The sequence below is a fragment of the Electrophorus electricus genome, chromosome 1, assembly GCF_041902795.1.
Source record: "Electrophorus electricus isolate QZ-2024a chromosome 1, ASM4190279v1, whole genome shotgun sequence".
In the NCBI taxonomy this organism is placed as follows: Eukaryota; Metazoa; Chordata; class Actinopteri; order Gymnotiformes; family Gymnotidae; genus Electrophorus; species Electrophorus electricus.
The window spans coordinates 34994569-35014358 of record NC_137497.1 but is presented as its reverse complement, the minus strand read 5'-3'; the positions used below and the strand labels follow the sequence as shown (position 1 = coordinate 35014358).

General features: G+C 46.3%; 1 long non-coding RNA gene across 7 annotated transcripts in view; it reads left to right on the top strand.

Annotated features, from left to right (window-relative positions):
* LOC145658684 (uncharacterized) overlaps positions 1-18354 on the top strand; it is a 23855-nt gene extending 5501 nt beyond the window's left edge. For 2 of the 7 annotated variants that reach the window (XR_014124409.1, XR_014124406.1), the window contains 2 exons: positions 71-401; positions 7783-18354. This is a non-coding gene — a long non-coding RNA (uncharacterized LOC145658684). Of the gene's footprint in view, positions 402-7782 lie in introns of all 7 variants that reach the window. The other 5 variants (XR_014124405.1, XR_014124403.1, XR_014124410.1 and 2 more) reach the window with 5 other exon arrangements.
* Positions 18355-19790: the final 1436 nt, after the last annotated feature.

Below are 19790 nucleotides of genomic sequence, written 5' to 3'. Positions count from 1 at the left end.
TGGGGGGGGGGGGGGGGGTCCTGAGGTGTTGCAGGGCCCAGACTTAGCCTGAGTGCCGGCTGACCCCCAGGGCCAGTGAGAGCCTCTCTCAATCACGATATCAAGGAGGAGCCTCCAGGTTCAACACCCCACCTTCCCACAACCCCCAAGACCAGCTCGGCAAACCTCAGTGCCTTGCAGGCGCTGGCGTGATGCACAGACAAGAAGACATCCAAGAAAACATGTTAAGTAGCTGCTTGTATACCAAGCTACTTCTTATGTGATCGATGTTTGTATACTAACCATGTGACATGTAATTTGCTTGCAGAAACTCAATGACAAATCTTACAACAAGCCCCGTGAGTGGGAGACACTGGAGGATGGAGGACACCCAGGACGAGCCTGGAAAGAGTGACGGACAGGTGAACAAGGGAGTATGGGGAAGTTTCCTCTTAGTAGAGCTGGCGTCACAAACAAGGCTGTGGTTTTCTGGGGTATTCCTCTTTGCCACTTTTTAGATCCCCAGTGTTGCATTAATTTCATATTAGTACCACAAAATGAAAGCGAGGCTCCTTGTGATGTCATCTGTAAGTCACGTCGTGCGTGACCCCGTGCCCACCCTCAAGCAGGTGACCCTGAAGATGAAAGGGACTCACTGTAGCACCATACTTTAGCGGCTGCCTCTTATCCTAGTGCATATTCATGAAATTCGCTCCAGTTCGCGAGACCGCTAGCGACCGTGCTAGCCTCACCTCTTCTGTTCCCAGGTGGCTGGCAACAGGAATCCACTAGTCTCTCTCGGGTCACTGATGTGGGTTTGCTGCTCGACTTCCTTACACATACTGCCTTCCTCAGTCTTGCTGATTTGGGGCAATGTCAGCCTGCCACTTGTGTGGCACTACGTCGCCGCTGTCACACTTCTAAAGCTAATCGGAGCGGCTAGCTTGCAGCCCCCTACATTATCCCTGGCGAGCGAGGTTTGCCAAACCGCTGTGATCTGTTAGTGTTTACTGCCCACACTCAAAAAACTGGAAGGACTTTGGTTCCATTTCAGGAACCATATTAAGCATTTGATCTGTTGTTATCTACAGTGCAAATGTGCAAAGTTGAACGAATCTTGCACACTGATGTTGGCTTTCTGACTGTGACCTGACTTGATGTCATGCTGTGAAAGAGCTGGAATTTTTGCATTATTAGCTCGACATGCAACCTGCCCCAACCCTGGCTCCGTCTCTCATATACACACCATTTTACAATGTTCTGCACATAGTGCAGGAGGACCAGTTGGGTGTTAAATACTGCAGGAGGACCATTTTGTGTAAGTGTATTGCAGGAGTTAAATGTTTTCACACTGAGGATAATACCTATATTATAATTCACCTATTTCCTTATTCAAATGACTGTGATAACTGGTTCTTCTTTCTAATTTGTTGGAGATTCAGAACTCCACACTCTCTGTAATTGGTAGCAGATGGCTGTCGTGTTTGGGAGATGTGCTGGAGACATGTTGGAGAAGTAGAGGGCTGTTTCCTTGGCTGAATATTTGACCTTTCCAGAGGCTTAATCCCCAGCTAAAGAAAAGGAAATGAAAGTTTTAGGACTCATCCTTCAATGATGCACCCAGCCACAAACAGACCCAAAGAACTATGTATCAACAAGCATAAGCTAATGTAGTTGTTATTGAAATGCTACTCAGAAAAAGCTACCTAAATTTCCCTCCCGTAGGGCGGAATCGTTTTATTTATGTGGCTGTCTCTAGTTTATCATCACACTGATTCCTAATTTATATTCCTGTATCTCACAGAGGTCAACAGACATCTTTTTAGTAATCTTCCATGCGACATAAGCCTCCATGTAATATTCACACTCTCTGCTGAGCAGTGCGCCTTAATGATACACACCACTATAAGGTGTTATCCTATGACTGATAGAGGTCAAGTTATCATAAGATGGCCGAAAGCATATGGTGGACACCTGGTTTGTCCTTTTCTCCCTCTCGCTCGCTGTCTCCCTCTCTCTCTCTCTCTCTCTCTCTCTGTCTTGCTCCCTCTCTCCCTCTCTGTCTCTCTCTCGCTCTGTCTCTCCCTCTCTGTCTCTCTCTCTCACTCTGTCTCTCCCTCGCTTTCTCTCTCTCTCGCTCTGTATCTCCCTCTCATCTCTCTCTCTCTCCCTCTCTCTCTCTGTTTCTCTCTCTCTGTCTCCCTCTCATCTCCCTCTCTCTCTCTGTCTCGCTCTGTCTCTCCCTCTTTGTCTCTCTCTGTCTCTCTCTCTCTCTCTCTCTCTCTCTCTGTCTCCTTCTCGTCTCTCTCTCTCTGTCTCCCTCTTTGTCTCCCTCTCATCTCCCTCTCTCTCTCTCTCTCGCTGTCTCTCCCTCTCTCTCTCTCTCTCTCTCTGTCTTGCTCCCTCTCTGTCTCTCCCTCTCTGTCTCTTCCTCTCTCTGTCTCACTCTGTCTCTCCCTTTCTGTCTCTCTCTGTCTCGTTCTGTCTCTCCCTCGCTTTCTCTCTGTCTCGCTCTGTCTCTCCCTCTCTGTCTCTCTGTCTCTCTCTCTCTGTCTCCTTCTCGTCTCTCTCTCTCTGTCTCCCTCTCTCTGTCTCCCTCTTGTCTTTCTCTCTCTCTCTCTCTCTCTCTCTCTGTCTCGCTCTGTCTCTCGCTCACATCCACATTACATTCAGGCAGAGAGAGTTCGTGTTATTTTTATCAGCTCTTCTTTGCCTCCCTCTGTCACAATGTCATCCCTGCTACTTTGCATAATGAAGAAATCCCAGCGCGCCATAATGCAGAACATAATCACTTTATCCGGACCGATTTGAGACAAGAACTTGTCCACTTTTCTCCTCGATTCCAACGTGGCGAGCTATCCCTGGCAAAGCACCAAAAGATAATTATACCCCAGGGGCGGGAGAGAGAATGGGGGACAGAGGGAGCGCTCGCTCGGCCCGGTGATCGGAGCAGCTCGGCTCCCCTTCCCGCCGCCCTTCAGAAGTGCCACACCGACACGGAGCACGTGGAAACTGTCCCTAATGGATGTGTTTGCAAGGAAACGAACACCTCTTGTTTTCCATTAAGAGCACTTGGAAGGAATGGCTGCTGTTGCAGCGGACAATGTGAGGATCGAAGTTTACAGGGTTCAGAAAGCCCGAACCCGGGGCTGCCACAATGCCGCTCCTCTCTCTGATGTGTCGCAGGCACTTTAGTTTTCCTTCATCATCAAATGCCATTAATTGGTTGCAGATGGGTTTCAAACTCAGTTTAAAGGCAGATGTAGCACTTGGGGCAGTTTAGTTGTTTTCTTGGTTTCTGGATGGAATCTCCTACCATCTGTAGTGATCAGCTACTAAGATGGTTCAGTCTCTTTTAAGAACTATTACTTATGTTAGAAGGTCAGAAAATGTTTTTGTCTCCATCTTTGGCTGAACGTTTTCCATTGTCCCAGGTTAGCACTGTGCTAGTAATGTTAGAGGTTTTGCTTTGGGTAGTTTCTGATTTGTCATCTGTGGGGAAAGTGAGCAGCGTGGGGTTTTTGTCCTGAAGAAGTGGAAGGAAGACCTGCAGTCCTGTTCTGTGTGTTGACAGCCTCACAGGGATGTTGAGGTCGGTAGGAGCCTCGGAATGCAAACAAGATCCAGAATGCCCTACTTGTTTATTAAAAGTGCAACTTTGCTACATGCTTAAAATGCCGCTTTGCTAATACAGCCACCTACAAACTGGGTCACCTTTATCTCTCGATGAGCACCAGTTGGCATCGGAGATGGGTCCTCCAGTGTGGTGGGCCTGGCCGGCAGGCGGGCACAGGTGCCATTGGAGTGCGATGGTACAGCTGTGCCCCTGCACCACACCACCATCGCACCATGGTATGGGCAACAAGACAGGCGAGCAGGGTCCATCTGGATGACATTTCTTTGCATTAATAAGGCCAGTAAATACAGTGTTTGTGTACTATGGTTTAATCTAAAGTCGAATGAAAACCCTTTTAGTTTGTATATGTTTCAACACAGTGAAGAATTTGACCAATCAGGCTGTATTCTAACTGCAAATTAGAAGAACCCGAATGAGCAGATCAGCCTTTTTGCACAGACAACCTTCTGTACATTTTATTCCATAACATGTAATGTTGGCCAGGCCTCAGGTGCAGCAGGGCCATTCTCCTGCTTCTCATTAGCCATCATGAAGTGCCTTGCCATTTAAATGACATCGTTAGGATTCTGCACTTCACTGATGCTTTGTGGGTGTGTGTGTGCGTGTGTGTGTGTGTGCACGTGTGTGCATGTGTGTGTGTGTGTGTGTGTGTGCACGTGTGTGTGTGTGTGTGTGTGTGTGTGTGTGCATGTGTGTGTGTGTGTGTGTGTGTGTGTGTGTGTGTGTGTGTGTGTGCACGTGTGTGCATGTGTGTGTGTGTGTGTGTGTGTGTGTGTGTGTGTGTGTGTGTGTGTGTGTGTGTGTGCATGGGGGTGTGGGGTGTGGACAGCAGAGATGTCTCAGCTGAGAAGAGAGAATGAGGGAAAGGGTGGAGAAGGGGGGAATGCAGCAGGTGAGAGTAGGAGAGAGAGTGAAAGTGTGGAGGATGGAGGATGAGGACAGAGAGCTCCAGCAGGTGAGAGTGGGATAGAGGGTGGAGGATGGAGGATGGGGACAGAGAGCTCCAGCAGGTGAGAGTGGGATAGAGGGTGGAGGATGGAGGATGGAGGATGGGGACAGAGAGCTCCAGCAGGTGAGAGTGGGATAGAGGGTGGAGGATGGAGGATGGGGACAGAGAGCTCCAGCAGGTGAGAGTAGGATAGAGGGTGGAGGATGGAGGATGGAGGATGAGGACAGAGAGCTCCAGCAGGTGAGAGTAGGATAGAGGGTGGAGGATGGAGGATGGAGGATGGGGACAGAGAGCTCCAGCAGGTGAGAGTGGGATAGAGGGTGGAGGATAGAGGATGAGGACAGAGAGCTCCAGCAGGTGAGAGTGGGATAGAGGGTGGAGGATGGAGGATGGAGGATGAGGACAGAGAGCTCCAGCAGGTGAGAGTGGGATAGAGGGTGGAGGATGGAGGATGGAGGATGAGGACAGAGAGCTCCAGCAGGTGAGAGTGGGATAGAGGGTGGAGGATGGAGGATGGGGACAGAGAGCTCCAGCAGGTGAGAGTGGGATAGAGGGTGGAGGATGGAGGATGAGGACAGAGAGCTCCAGCAGGTGAGAGTGGGATAGAGGGTGGAGGATGGAGGATGGAGGATGAGGACAGAGAGCTCCAGCAGGTGAGAATGGGATAGAGGGTGGAGGATGGAGGATGGGGACAGAGAGCTCCAGCAGGTGAGAGTGGGATAGAGGGTGGAGGATGGAGGATGGAGGATGAGGACAGAGAGCTCCAGCAGGTGAGAGTGGGATAGAGGGTGGAGGATGGAGGATGGGGACAGAGAGCTCCAGCAGGTGAGAGTAGGATAGAGGGTGGAGGATGGAGGATGGAGGATGGGGACAGAGAGCTCCAGCAGGTGAGAGTGGGATAGAGGGTGGAGGATGGAGGATGGAGGATGGGGACAGAGAGCTCCAGCAGGTGAGAGTGGGATAGAGGGTGGAGGATGGAGGATGGAGGATGGAGGATGGGGACAGAGAGCTCCAGCAGGTGAGAGTAGGATAGAGGGTGGAGGATGGAGGATGGAGGATGGAGGATGGGGAGAGAGAGCTCCAGCAGGTGAGAGTAGGATAGAGGGTGGAGGATGGAGGATGGAGGATGGGGACAGAGAGCTCCAGCAGGTGAGAGTAGGATAGAGGGTGGAGGATGGAGGATGGAGGATGGAGGATGGAGGATGGGGACAGAGAGCTCCAGCAGGTGAGCATGGTTGTACCAAACTGCATCCCAGTACATCTCCATTCCCTTTATACATTTTTACAATCATTTCATGTCTTGTCTCAATGCCAAGTCCTCTTCTTCAAAACTCTTCACACAGAGGCTTTTGAAACACGCACCTCAGCACAGTTAACCTTTGGTGCAAAATGCACTTCAACCGCCAAAACACCTCTTATTTCATCCAAAAGTGACTCACGCTGCCATAACTATAACATATGCTTTCTCCCACAAGACTGCTTTGTCCCTCAGTGTACAATGAACTTCAAAACACAAGCAACTTCTAACACTACAAAATACATATACAGTGTTTCCCTTTCCTCTGGTTCTGCATCCACAAATGCTTCTAGCTAGCTAAAGAAACTTAATTTGTTGTCTTACCTCTCACAACAGATGTCATGACTAAATGTGTAACAGTACATTTACAGTATACTGTAAATGCATGAATGTTTTAATGTATCAGAAACACGGAATAATACTTACTGTGTAATGTAACTCAATATATTATAAAGAAACAAACCACAAAAGCCACAGTATTCCTCAGGTGGTTTACTGTATTTTGTTATTTGTTCTCACAGTGCAATTTACTGTAATTCAGAAAAGAAAATTATATAGTCAATAACAAATACAGTAATACCAAATTATTATTTTCACTATATACAGTAATTTGCACATATTTGTTTGCATATCAGCATCAGAGGTCTAGTGTTGGCCTTGTGCACCCATCCTGCCCATTGCATTTGGCCTTAGATTTTTATCAACATCACTCCAAATGTTATGCGGTTAGGTCATTAGCTGAAATGACAGCCAGGTGTTTCAGCAGAACATGTACTGCAGTAATAGTGGAAAAATCTCTTCAGTGACACCTACAGCTATATTTTCCCTATAGACATGCATATTTCAACACAAGTGTGACCACATTTTTTATCGATGGTAACAAAGCTGCAAACAAACAGACATAAAAAACAGAATAAACTTTCTGCTAAAATCTGAATAATCTATTTTACGTATTTTTCAAGGGTATATTTTCATTTGTCAAAATGCCACATATTTCCATCGCAGTGATCAGAATTTTGTTGGGTTTTGAACTGAAAGTTGACTGTTTTGAGTACCTAAATGTCTGCAAATATTGCTGTAGTTGTATAAACTACTGAAGTGGTTGTACAGACCATTGGTGAACACTGACAGAGAGGTACTATTGAATTTTGGAAGAAATAGTGATTGAATGCCTTTTGTATCAAAGCAACACAAAAGTATAAAAGACAGTTTACTTCACATAGTCTATTAGTATGATGAATGTGTTTTGAAACAGGGGACATGGTATTGAGACAAGTGTAGTTGTAAAATGGTTATAAAAACTAATAATGTATATAGGTGAACATGAACTGGTTTGTTCTGTAATTTGGTGTGTGCTCTAATTTGCAGTTTGCCTATTCTCTTGTCAGACTTTATAGGGTCATGTCAATCTAATTTATTGCCCCTGTAAACCTTAGAAATGTTATTTATTTATTCTTCCACAAGGCAGCTATCACAGACAGACAGATGCTGAAAAAAATGTGACTGTCACATTTTAGTACCACAATAATCATGTGAGGTTTCTAACATTATCTGATAAAAAGCTGAGTTAGCACAGAGGCATGGCACAGAACCTGAATGAGAGCAAAAAATCCACAGAAGCGACTTCTCTTAAGGATCAAAGTTATTACTGTGTGTGTGTTTGTATGTGCATGTCCTCGGCTCTGCAAGGCCATTTCCCCTACCACCATGACTGCTCATCTCCAGCTATGATTGGCTGTGACAATCCATGGGCCTGGCAATGCACTTCATCACTGTTTATGCACTGAGAGTTAATTAACTTCTCTCTCTCTCTCTCTCTCTCTCTCTCTCTCTCTCTCTCTCTCTCTCTCTCTCTCTCTCTCTCTCTCTCTCTCTCTCTCTCTCTCTCTCTCTCTCTCTCTCTCTCTCTCCATTGCTCAGGCTGTCCACAGTCACTCTGCTAATCAGCAAGCACTTGTTAATCAGCTAAGAGAGGTCATCTGAAGGTGGAAGAGTAAGTATGTCAGCCTCAAAGTAAGTGTGTGTGTGTGTGTGTGTGTGTGTGCGTGCGTGCGCATGTGGGCTCACACATGTATTATACGCATGAGCTGGTGGCAGAGAGAAACGTTTGATTGGCCACATAAGCCATACCGAAAGAAGAATATAGCACAAAATAATGCCAGGAGTACATAAAATACTACACAAGTTTGTTATTGCAAAAATGATCTTCCTGTTGACATCAGATCAGTGTGTGTGTTAGCAGCAAATTAGGGGAATCTACATCTTTATCTTAATGATAATCTGTATCTTAATGACAATTCCCAGGCCTCTCCCTCTCTAGGGCAACAGACAATATCATGGGCTTTAATAAGAAGGAGAAATAAACAAACAATGAATTAGAAAAAAACAACCCCACACTCTTCTAAATTGGGTGATGTCCATGCTCCTGAGAAAAGGGTTCCAACTTAATAGTTTGCGAATGTTCTTCATCAGTGGCACGCTCTCTGTTAGATTCATTAGGAGAGCATTAATAGGAGGCCGGGGTTGGCTATAGCACCTGCCTGTATGGCTGACCCGCCCCTCGCCTGGCCCCTGGTAAGTGCCGCACTGGCCCCTGCGCCTGCTTAATGACGTGCCGGGGTTTATGTGAATGCCCTGCTCATTTGTTTTGACTCCCATTGGTTTTGAACGCCACTCCCAGCTGTCAGTCATTTTAATGATAGCATTAGAGAGGGCGACAGCAAGATGACTCTCTCCCTTTGTCTATTTTAATCATTGGGAAAACGCTATTCATACGGGTCCGTCAATGAGGCTTTGATAGAGGCGGATATGATCGTCCAAAACGAGGCGAAGGAAGCCGCCAGCGTTTATTCCGCCACTGCCGCACCTTACGTTCGGAATTTATGATCCTCTTGCTTATTATAATTATGTCTCATTTTCATAGCTTGAGTTGTTTTTTTTGTTTTTTTTTTTGCCACGGTTTGTACGTCGTGAGATATATTATTTGCGTGGCTGTCGGTTTGTGGCTCATATTTCAGCGTAATACCATTATGCAATTTTAAAATCGCAATCCGGTCCCTTCCAGGAGAGCGATGTGATGGCCATCAGCGTGATGAGAAAACATTATTAGATGTCTTAGGAAGCCAGCTGTATAAGGAGCCTGTTGTCACACTATACATCCTATTCATTCATTTTTTATTTCCATGCAAATTAGCAGCTAAGTTTAGTCCCTACTTGTTGCCTTTATTGGAAATGAATGCATAATGAATAAAAAATAAAATAAATATAAATTAAGACTCTGGGTTCATCCGACCATTTACTTTTCGTGCTGTGGACAGGCAGACCTCCTGCCCACTTTCTTCCCCAAGCAGGATCTAAGTGTGTTTTATGATGGTGCTCTTGTGCTCATGAAGCAAAACCACATTGGCTGTGTCTCCGCCTCGTGTTAATGTGGTGACCGCGCTGGCTCGCCCAACGGTCGTTTCCCCGGTGCGGCTTGCAGTCACAGCCGAGTGTGGGGAAGACCACATGCCGCCCGGCTGCGCGTCCGCGGCTTCCCACCCTCCCCTCACTCCGTCGCCATCTGCTCCGCCTGCGACAGCTTGTCAGCCGTCACCATAGGGTCGTTAAATCAAGCCACAATTATCTGCTCTTAATTAGCAAGCGGTGAGCAATCGCAACTGCGGATTGCTGTAAACACGCAGCGAGAGGCGTTCAGACACCAGACGGCATCAGCCGCACCATAATCCAGTCAAGTTGTCGGAAACGCTCCTGCTAATTAGTGAAATTACAGGGCTGCTGATTGGAATTTCGAGAGCGAGAGGCAGACGGCGAGGCTTCTATGGCCTTGTTTAGGACGAGTGAGCTCCACCACACTGAATGTTCGCAGTGAATGGCATCTTGAGTGAGCCGCTTCATTCATTCTCCGCGTAGAACATACACACGGCTGCAGAGAATCTGAACCTTTTGAGCATCTGAAGCTTATGACAGAGTGTTTGTGCTTGTGTGTTATACTGTAGACTTTGTGCGTGCGGGTGTGCACGTGTGTGTGTGTGTGTGTTTGTGTATTTAAGACTAGCTGCAATGCTGTGGTCAGTATTATACAGTATTACACCTTATGATAACATAATTACCGTCATACATATTCCATTGTTATTTCTGAACCTTGTTATTCTCCTCTCTCCACAGAGTGTTACGTTTTACGCTCGCAAATGGAAAAAAAGTAGGTTCAATTAAAAGGCTACTAAAAATGGCGGGCGTTCCATTGTGCAAGATTGTTTGTGAAGAGTCGGCGCGCGCAGTGTGAGAGCGGCACATTCCTTGGCTGCAGCCACGTTTTGCCGTGGTAATAGAAGGACGGCGGATTCAGCTGGAACACACATCTGAACCATCGTGCACTTAGTCTGATTACAGAGCCAGGCAAACAAAAGCCAAAAAAAAAAGCGTAATTAGCATACGTCTTGTGGCAAAACTTCAGATTTTCTAATTATGCCTCGCTCAAACACCACAGATATGAAGCACTTGTCTGACAGGGTCTGTGAAACCACGGTGCTGTTCTGATCTTCCGAATCAGATCTGAAATCCAAGTACAGAAAGAGCCCTACACCCCCCCCCCCACCCCCTTTTTTTTCTTTTAATTCTGAGCTCTTGTACTCTGGACAGTCAATTTGTATGCGGGGAGATGAAGGCTTATTAGGGTGTGCTGTAGATTGCGGGGTAACGTAGGCCTGGGTCAGTCTGGCTCTGTGTTAAGAAATGCTTTCTTGGGCTTATGTTGATTCCTTTTTGGGGGGGTTGGGGTCAATTTCGCTGTGGGACTACAGTCTTTAATATTGATTGATAAGAAGCGGTCGCCTATAAATTAGCATTATTATTCCAAAAGAAGACACTTCCGAGTTGTCAGGCAGGATCTCCTACATGTAAATCTCCATAATGGCCTTGTAGCATCTTGGTTTCCTTTTCTCCTCGCTTTCTTTATGCGAGTCGTCATCGCTAATAGGATACAAAGTTTGTGCATGCGTGCGTGCCTAAAGGGGGGCGGGGGGGTGCACAGTGGTGTTGGAATTCATTAAACATGAATATGCCTCTCAAGCATGATAGACCTCTTTCCATCCATTGCCTTCAGACTTGAGTTCTTCTGTAAAGGCAAATTAGCATTTTAAATCGTTTAATAAGTGCTGTAAGTCCACAAAACCGATGATGTCACTCACAAAACAGCAAAAGTATTTAGAAAGTTGCACGAGAATGCGGCTTTAACTGGGCGAGTTCATCTGGGCATAAAATGGGCTGTCGGGGGGGAGTGGAAGAAGAGCCTGCCTTATGTGGTATACAATAGAGGCTGTTAATTAGATGGCCATCTCTTTTTAAGAGATCTATTGGGTAACAGGCCATCATTCCCAAAGCATTTTAATAGACACCGCGTTCTTGCTCTCCTCGTTATGCCCATTCATAGACATGTCTGTTCCCATGTTAATGCTATTTGGAGTATTGAAGTTTTGGCCTCGTGCGCATTGCTTTAATGGCCTCACTGCCTGCTGGATTTAAAGAAGAAAATGCACATTTGACTCCACTGAATATTTCTTTTTCATGAGCAAGGTCGCAGCATAATACGTTGTGGCGCATTTCGTGAGAACGCCGCATCGCCGGGCCATCAGCTGAAAGCCACCATCAAAGTGACTTGTGTTTCATTCCACTTAGTGGTCCGTCTTTCTGCCCTCTGTCTTTTATCTGCAGGTATAACCTGAGCGAAACCGGTGACCGGTCAAGGCTGAGATCCAACATGGTGGCTTCTGAGCTATGAAATCAACAGGTACAGGTCAGCTACAGCATAAGGGTTCACGGCACACAAATCAACCTGCTTTAAGGGTTAAATAAGGCAAGATATTGAGTTTAGTTGTGGTGGATTTTCCTCAAAAGAGGCAACATGGGTAGAGGATGTGAGTGACTTTACAGATGTAGCCGTGCCGGCCTGGTGTTCTGATATGGGCTTCCTTGCTGGTTTCCTATGCGTCTCCCCCGGCGATCACACAGAGCAGCGGTGTTAGGTGGCAGGTAAACCAGCGAGGCCCTCACACCTCTCTGTTGCTCTGCCATCTGATTTGAAAAAAAAAAAAGGTTTTGAGCCACTGGCTTTGAACATCTGCTCCATCAGATGAAAGTCAGAGATGAAATCCAATCAAGAGAAAGAAGTGTTGTGTGTGGTCATATTTGTCTTTTTAATTAATAGCAGGTACCATTTCAGTACTGGATTGGGTGCTTAAGTGTCACAGTACAGGGAAATGGCAAAGATAAAAGGTAAAAAAACAAAAGCTCACAGCAAATCTTGCGTCTCTATCTCTATCCTTGGCTGGGGCAGACTGCCAGGCAGGGAAAGAGCTATACATTTACACACTACCACTCTACAACAGCAAGATTTAATTTATTATTATTATTACTACTACATCTAGAGGTCGGTGGCTATAATTTTACAAATATGCATTATATACCCAAGGTGTTATGAATACATATTACATTTTTGATGGCCGTTAATAAACTCTGTAATGATCTGATTTAGTCTCAATGAGTATGTAGGTCATTATACAGTTGTGAAACCTTGAAAACCTGTGGGTTTAGACCTGGTGCATGTTGTAAGATTTCTTTAATCAGCCTCTGACCCTCAGAATCTAGAGTGTGGTCAGAGCTCCCTTAAATCCAAATCTAGGCCATTGGTTTGGCCTTTCAGATGACGATTGGCTGAAAGCAAGTGCTGCATGGTCATGTGACTTAGTGGACCAGCCCTGCAGTGCCGCTGGAGTGTCGTTCATGACTGCTGGCAGTGGCCAGAGATGATCATAGCAGCGCAAGGGCCAGAAGAGGAGGTGAGTGACTTGTGAAATGTTCTCATTCAGGGTCACAGATCATTACCGACACCTGCAGAGGGAGTCCCCTCTTAATCAAAGGAATGCTTCATTATGGGTATTGATTCAAACTAAGATGTTTGAAATAATGACTGCAGTAAGTCAGGCAAAAAAGGTAATTTTCCCCCCACCTCCCACCCCCATTCCTGGTCTAAATAATAATGGAACGTCTTACTTCATTTCGCAGTAATGGTGAGAAAACGACTCTGGCAGTGGAGGCTAAATTGCCCCTGTCTAATCTGCATAGATTGCTGGGTTCGAATAAAGTCACACAGGGTTTGATTTCTAATTCCTACACTCACTGTTCATAAAAGGCTATAATTCATGTCCCTTTTGCGAATGAAGTGAGCTTGATTGAATGCACTTAGGACTAACAATATCACACTGTTGGTTTGCTGCGATCCATTGATCCGGATTTTTTTTGTTCTTATCTGTTGATTCAACCTGGATTAAGTCTGGAATTCAATTTAAAATGGTGGTTGGGCTACAGCAGGGCTGTACAGTAGATACAGTTGTGAGGTTTTAGATATTAAAAAGGTATGCATCTGATTAAATCTCTACTCTTTAATTGAACTCAGACTCTTTCAAGTGACTGTGAGTGCTAGAATATTGATGTACTTTCTCTGACTTAAATATCCTCAGGCTGAAGCTATTGTTTACAGTATTGGAGTCTGTTCTCATACTGATATGAAATAGAATTCCTGCCCCCCTGTGACACCGGTCCACCCCACCGCTGACATGTCCATCGCTCTCACGCCGACTCTGGGAGAATGACACTTTCCAAGCTTGACCAGTCAGAGGCGTTTTAAAGTTAATATTTGAGATTGTCATTAGCCTCTTCATAATTAAATGATGGCCACCAACCCTCTTAAGCAGACATTAAAAGTGCCCTCCAAAATGCAAAGTTAATTAGCAATTACATGAGACAGGACCGGCAGAGCAGCACACTTTCCCCTTCCTGGCCCTCTCGTGAGGCCCTGGCTGGAGTAAACTACAGATGTGTGAAGGGAGCAGCGAGATCAAATACTTGAGGTTTTGAAGTTTGGGGGGGGGTGGGGGGGTGCGGGGTGGGGGTTCGTTTTTATTTTTCTTTTTTCAAAAAAGGAACACGGAGACTTCTTTTCATTTCAGAATTCACTATTTGACACGAGACAATAAAGAGTCCACTTAACATCCCATCTACGCGTTCAAGGAGATATAGCCGATTGATCTTATACCGCTGTGTTACGATGCTGCTTAGTTCTGCTAACTAGACCTTGAACCAGCTGTTTCTTTTTCTCGTCATAAATCAAGAGCGTTCTTCTGTGGAAGGCTGAGTAAACAGCTAATGAAGCAGGCCAAGGTAAGATGTATTTTTTCCTGACTGCTCCAGCATTGTAGCCTCCAGAAAGCATCTTCATGGAAGAGGCTGGTGGAAAGGTGTTCTCTGACCTGCTCAGATATGGGTGCATTTGGGGAGGTTTTTGGGGAGGTGTCCATTGGGAGCGACTGCCACATTGCTGTTTGTGTGTGTGTGTGTGTGTGTGTGTGTGTGTGTGTGTGTGTGTGTGCGTGTACTGACTATTACAGGATCACACACTTAAGTGCACCCTTTAAAACTCCCCTCACTCACTGTACTCATTTGTTTATTCACTCGGCCACACAAGTTGACTCACCCGGCTGCTGAATCATGACTAAACGTTTACTGTATGAATATTGTGTTAACTGTTAATTGCTACGTGAACTTGTGTCATTTACCAGAAAAGTAGTGATTTCAAACAGAACAAGGCAGTAAATAGGCTTTCTCTACAGCAGTTACACACCCTGACAAACCAGCTATTGTTTGAAAATTGTTAACTTGTACTATTGGAATAGTGTGATGATACACAAAATGGCATGCCATTGTCTCATTAGGGTGCTGTCTACAGTGATTGTTCTCACTTTCTAATCATATTGTGTAGCTGCTATTTGCTTTGTTTCATGGTTTACTGTTAAAATCGATGCTAAATTAACTGCGGGTCGTTTTCACGAAAATTACAGTTCAGTGTCATGCATTGCACCTTTCCAAAACGTAGGTCCATGGAGCAGATTCTGCAGCACATCTGCATTTCCGAACAAAGCCATGCATAGCGAAGGCTCCTGTAGCACAGAGCCACTGATTAACGATCCCTGATGTCAGGCTTAGGTGTGTTTAATTTGACGCATGGGGCTGCCCCCCTCCCTCGTGCAGGTGGTGGACGTCGTCAGAGGCTGTTCGACAAAGCGATGAGCTGGAGCAAAACCATCTCAGCCTTCATCATCGAGCAAGCCATGTGGTCCATCCACCACGCTCCCCGGATTCCCCAAACAGCCGTGGCAGAATTCCTGAGCTGGACACGTGGGAATTTCGGGTCCATTGCGCCCCCCCCCCCCCCCCCCCCTCCGCCCCTTTGCGACCGACCGTGACTCTCTGTGGCCCCTCTGGAGCATTGGGCCCCGCCCTCCCTCTACCGTCACACCTAGGCCAAGATGAAAGAGGTGCTGAGGCATGCCGTAGCCACAGAGAGGGAGCGCCAAGAGGTCATGTGGCCCAGGGTAGGCCCAAGCAAGAGACAACTGAAGGGCCTTCAAATTAAAATAAATAAAATGAATGATAAAAAAAAAAAAGAAAGTTAGATCTTTCTTTAAATAAGATTTTATATGAGGCATTGCAGGGTTTTGTGTTGTTTATAGCTCAAGTGGAATGTTTTCCAAGATTACCTTTTTTTTTCACAAAAGATCACTTTTCAGTCTTTTTAAATTAAATTTATATTTTGAGTCAAACCAATCTCTGACTATATAATTAGAACTTTGTAGAATCAATAAAATGCTGAAAATATAATTGAATCTTGACTTCAGAAGCACCGAACCTGAAAATGTGTGTATCTTTATATCCGTTCAGCTAATAGTGACCGTACTGAAGCACGCCCCCAGCCCCCGCGCTCAGGCCACACTCTGGGCTTCTCACAGGCGGCCCTGCTCAGGCTTCTCCCTGCTTGAAAATTCAGTTTATCAGCTGCCAAAACCTCCGTCAGCTGATAAACCGAGCTTTCAGAAAGCCGACAGGCACACCGGTGTCTTCAGAGCATGCAAAAGTAGCGGACGGCCACCACGGCCCCCCACCCTTGGCCCTCCGCTGCCCCTCCCACCCACAGCCACTCTCTGGAGGTAAAGGATCCACAGTGTTGCAGTGATGCAAAATACGACAAGACAGAACACAATGCAAGCTGTAATGGTAGTCAGCAGGTCCTGGAATGTTGCGCCGAGCACGTTCGGTTGTGTTGCCCTTGATATATAACGTTATACAATTGTTTCTCATCTGCGTGTTTGTGCACATGGACAGTGTAGCATCCTTACCCCAAAATCTGAGCCAGAGACGGGGCATTTTTAATTCATGAGTTGCTACTGGTCAGTAAGGTGTCTCTTCCAGCCATGTTGTTTATTTTTGTGTGTGCGTTCATGCTCACGTGTGTGCGTGCGTGCGTGTCTCTGTGTGTGTGTGTGTGTGTGTTAGAGAGAGTGAGTGAGCCTGGGGCCATATATTTTACACAGAAAATGAGCTCTCATCTGTGCCCAGTGATTGTGTTCATAAATAAGTGAGGGGATGAATCACCTGCTGTCTGTGTTGTGCATGTTGATAATACATTGTTATTTTGGGTCCATTTGTATGGGGCCGCTATAGCTCACTGTCCCTCAGCTTCCACTTAAAGCACTCTCTCCTCTCTAATGAATACCACTGATGGGACTTGGTGATGGCTGCCATATAATCATTTTTCCTCATGTCTTTAAAATATCCAACCTATGTTTTTTTAGTCACCTGTGTCCTATTTATAAAAAGAATGCAGTATGTAATAGAATTTGTCCATCTCTCCTCTCCTCTCTCTCTCTCACTCGCTCCCTCTCTCTCTCACGGCTGTGAGGGTGTCCTTGGGCACTAGTGTCGGGGTCTCTTCAGCACCTTTTCCTCTCAAAGCAAAAGGAGCAAATTAATAAACAAACCAGCGTTGTTATTTGGATGTTATCTGGCAGGATTTACAGCAGGCATAAATAATCAAATGGCATATCTCCAACATAATGAGCTTTTCTGTCTCATGAAAACAAGTGATTGCTCTTGCCTGCCATTTGATCTTGCAATGAACTCCATCTATGCTCCCCATGACCCCCCCCCCCACACACACACACACACACACACACACACACAGCTCTCACAACAATAGAGACGTGTGTCTCAAACGGCGGCAAAAGCCATGGATTCCTTTCTATCCTCTAAGTTAAAAACAGAGAGAGAAACCAGGCTGTGTTGGCTAAACAAGGAGACCTCTAAGCCTGCTCTTTGAAATTGCTCTTCTCTGGAGAAAGAGGGTTTGTTTCGGTGTGTTAATGAGAGACTGTTAGTAGATGCAGGAGTCAAAGACTGGCATTCTCTCTTATCTGCAAAATGCAGAGCAACATGAAGCAAGTGACATTTTTTCACTACTTTGACCAAGGATTATACATTTTAATGAGGGACGGCAGGGCTTGTTAGTGGTATTAGTCATTTGCACTGTCACAGTTAAAAATACTCCTTTTTTAAATGCATGCGCACACATCTTAGCCTCACACACAGTCATTAAAAATAAAGCCATAGGCTTTTAAGACTCCCAGCCCAAGCCCAAAGTACTGAGAAGAACGCGTCCCTCAGAAACAATGACGAGGAATCATCATTTGTTGTTGTTGAAAACCTGGTGCAGTTTCCAGAGGTTAAGATGGCTTTTGATGTGTTTTTAACTCGTTTTAGCTCGGCGCAGGGATTAATTCATGACCCTCCCTCCTCCCCAACCCCCTAATGTTTGACACAGCAAGCACTTTTCATACATGGAAACCAAGACCAGGCCTCCTATCCTGTCTGACTTCCTGCCACAGTTTGACGAACATGTCGGTTCGCGCACGCGTGCTCTCCCAGAAAATGAAGGTACTCCAAAAAATCACTAGACGCTGGTATTGTCGCCTGGCAGTATGATCCCCTGCCGTACGGTGCCCGCGCAGGCCTTCGCCAGTCGGCCTCGACAATTACAACAGTGATTATGCTGCATTAGTTTATTTCCCACACTGGAAATGAAAATAACTCTGGGGCCCTTACACATGAGCGCCGCGCAGGAAAAAAAGAAGAAAAAAAAAACACATTACACACGTGCTGTTTTTTTTGTTTTGTTTTTGTTTTACCTTGAGCATGGCGGCTGCAAATGAGATTAAGATGCATGCATAGTGGTAGCATCGCTCTGCCCTCTGCTAACAACCCTCCCACCATGCCCACTCCCCACAGACCAGTCCAATCTGGTAAGGTCATTGTGTCAGCGATAGAAAGGGTGGCAAGTTATCAGTCCGGCTGCGTGTGTTTGTGTGTACTTTCCATTGCTGTAAAACCATCTGAATTCATCACAATAAACTGGTGTCCTGAGTTGCCTTTAAGGGGAACTGTCTTCATGCTGATGTTTTTGTCTTTTAAAAACCTTTTTTTCCCCCCTTTCTCCTCATCCCTCTCTCTTTCTCCCTTTCTCTCTCTCGCTGTCTAATGACATACAGCACTGTAATGTTGTAAACTTTTAGCAGAAGAGTAATTGGTCTTTGTTAATGGATAAGGTTTTTTTTAGTATCTTAAGATTATTTTCATGGTGGGGATCCATGGTGGCTCTTTGGAGAAATGCAAATTTCACTTCATGGAATGCATTTAAATATTATAGTGGAAGAACTGGAGGCAATCAGCCTCATTGCAGATATTCCTCGTTATTTGAATACATAATATCTCATGTTAAATTGTCAGAAAACGAAAATGAACATTAATAAAAGTCTTGTCCTTTTTAAAGGGACATTATAAGCATTACCCACTGGCAAGCTGGCCCGAAAACATATTCCTCGTAATCCATCAGTACACTTCTTAAATTGCCTTTTTAAGATTCGACTGGGGTGGAGGGGGCGGGGTATGGATAGGGAGCATATGCACCTGATTGGACTGTAAATGAAGAGCAAGGGATGCGCGTAGCGGCCAAGCGCGCGCAAGCCCTGCCCCCGTCGCCGCCCACATGATCCCGGCGTTTCAGCGTGAGCCCGCAGGCAGGGTTACCGACGCTGCTGGCGTTGAGACAAAGGTTCTGGCAGGGACAGGCTGGTTGCCACTGATTATTGAAAGCAGACGGGGAGGGGAGGGGCAGGGGGAGGGGTGCTGGGGGGGGCGGAGCTGAGCAGGTCAGTGCATAAGAGGCGCCTCCCCTGACTACTGTCAACCCACCCACCTTTCCCCTGCTGTTGAACTCGAGCTCTTAACGTGTCCAGGCGCTAAGATCAGGTTGATCTTAGAGGCCCAAGACCGGCATGTCTAACCGAGGCAGGGGCCGACCCGGGTTCCATGCCAGCAACGTCGACACAGGAGCGGACGCCGCATGGTTAAGCCCGAATTAAACCTCTTCACGCCTTGCTTCCCGCCGCAGACTCCCACTGGCATGGCTGACGTGAGCTGGGTGGAAAGGGTTAATCCTGGAGGAGAGGTGACCTTTTCCCCTCCCCTCTCACTCCCTCATTTTTTTTTACACTTCCCTCCTCCGAGCCTCTCCAAAGGGAGCCGTCATACGTGGGGCTCCATGAACAGGAAGCGGAGAGCATTGTCCTTATCACCTCCCTGCAGAAAGTGGCCGGGTAATAGGACTCTGTGAGGAGAAATGAAGCCCGGCCCGATGGCGGCTGATTAAAAATTGACTCTGCCACATCAAAGAGGAGTTGAAGGTGAACGCGATGATCACTTCCCTCGCTTGGGGACCCACCGTCATTCCTTTTATTCACCCTTGAAAGATTCACTATGAATAAGGAAATCTCCCCCGAGCCCATTCAGATTTGATGGGACCAGCCGAGATCGGCGAGCCATCCGCTCGCCACGTTAGAAAAATCATAAAATTCAATTTTGCACTAATGGCGGACCAGGACGGGGCTGTTTTGTTATCCACGTGGAGGAGTTTATCAGGGCTGTGTCTGCTTCCTCACCAGGGCCCTCTTGCTTAATTGTGGTTAGTCGGGACTGTGTGCGAG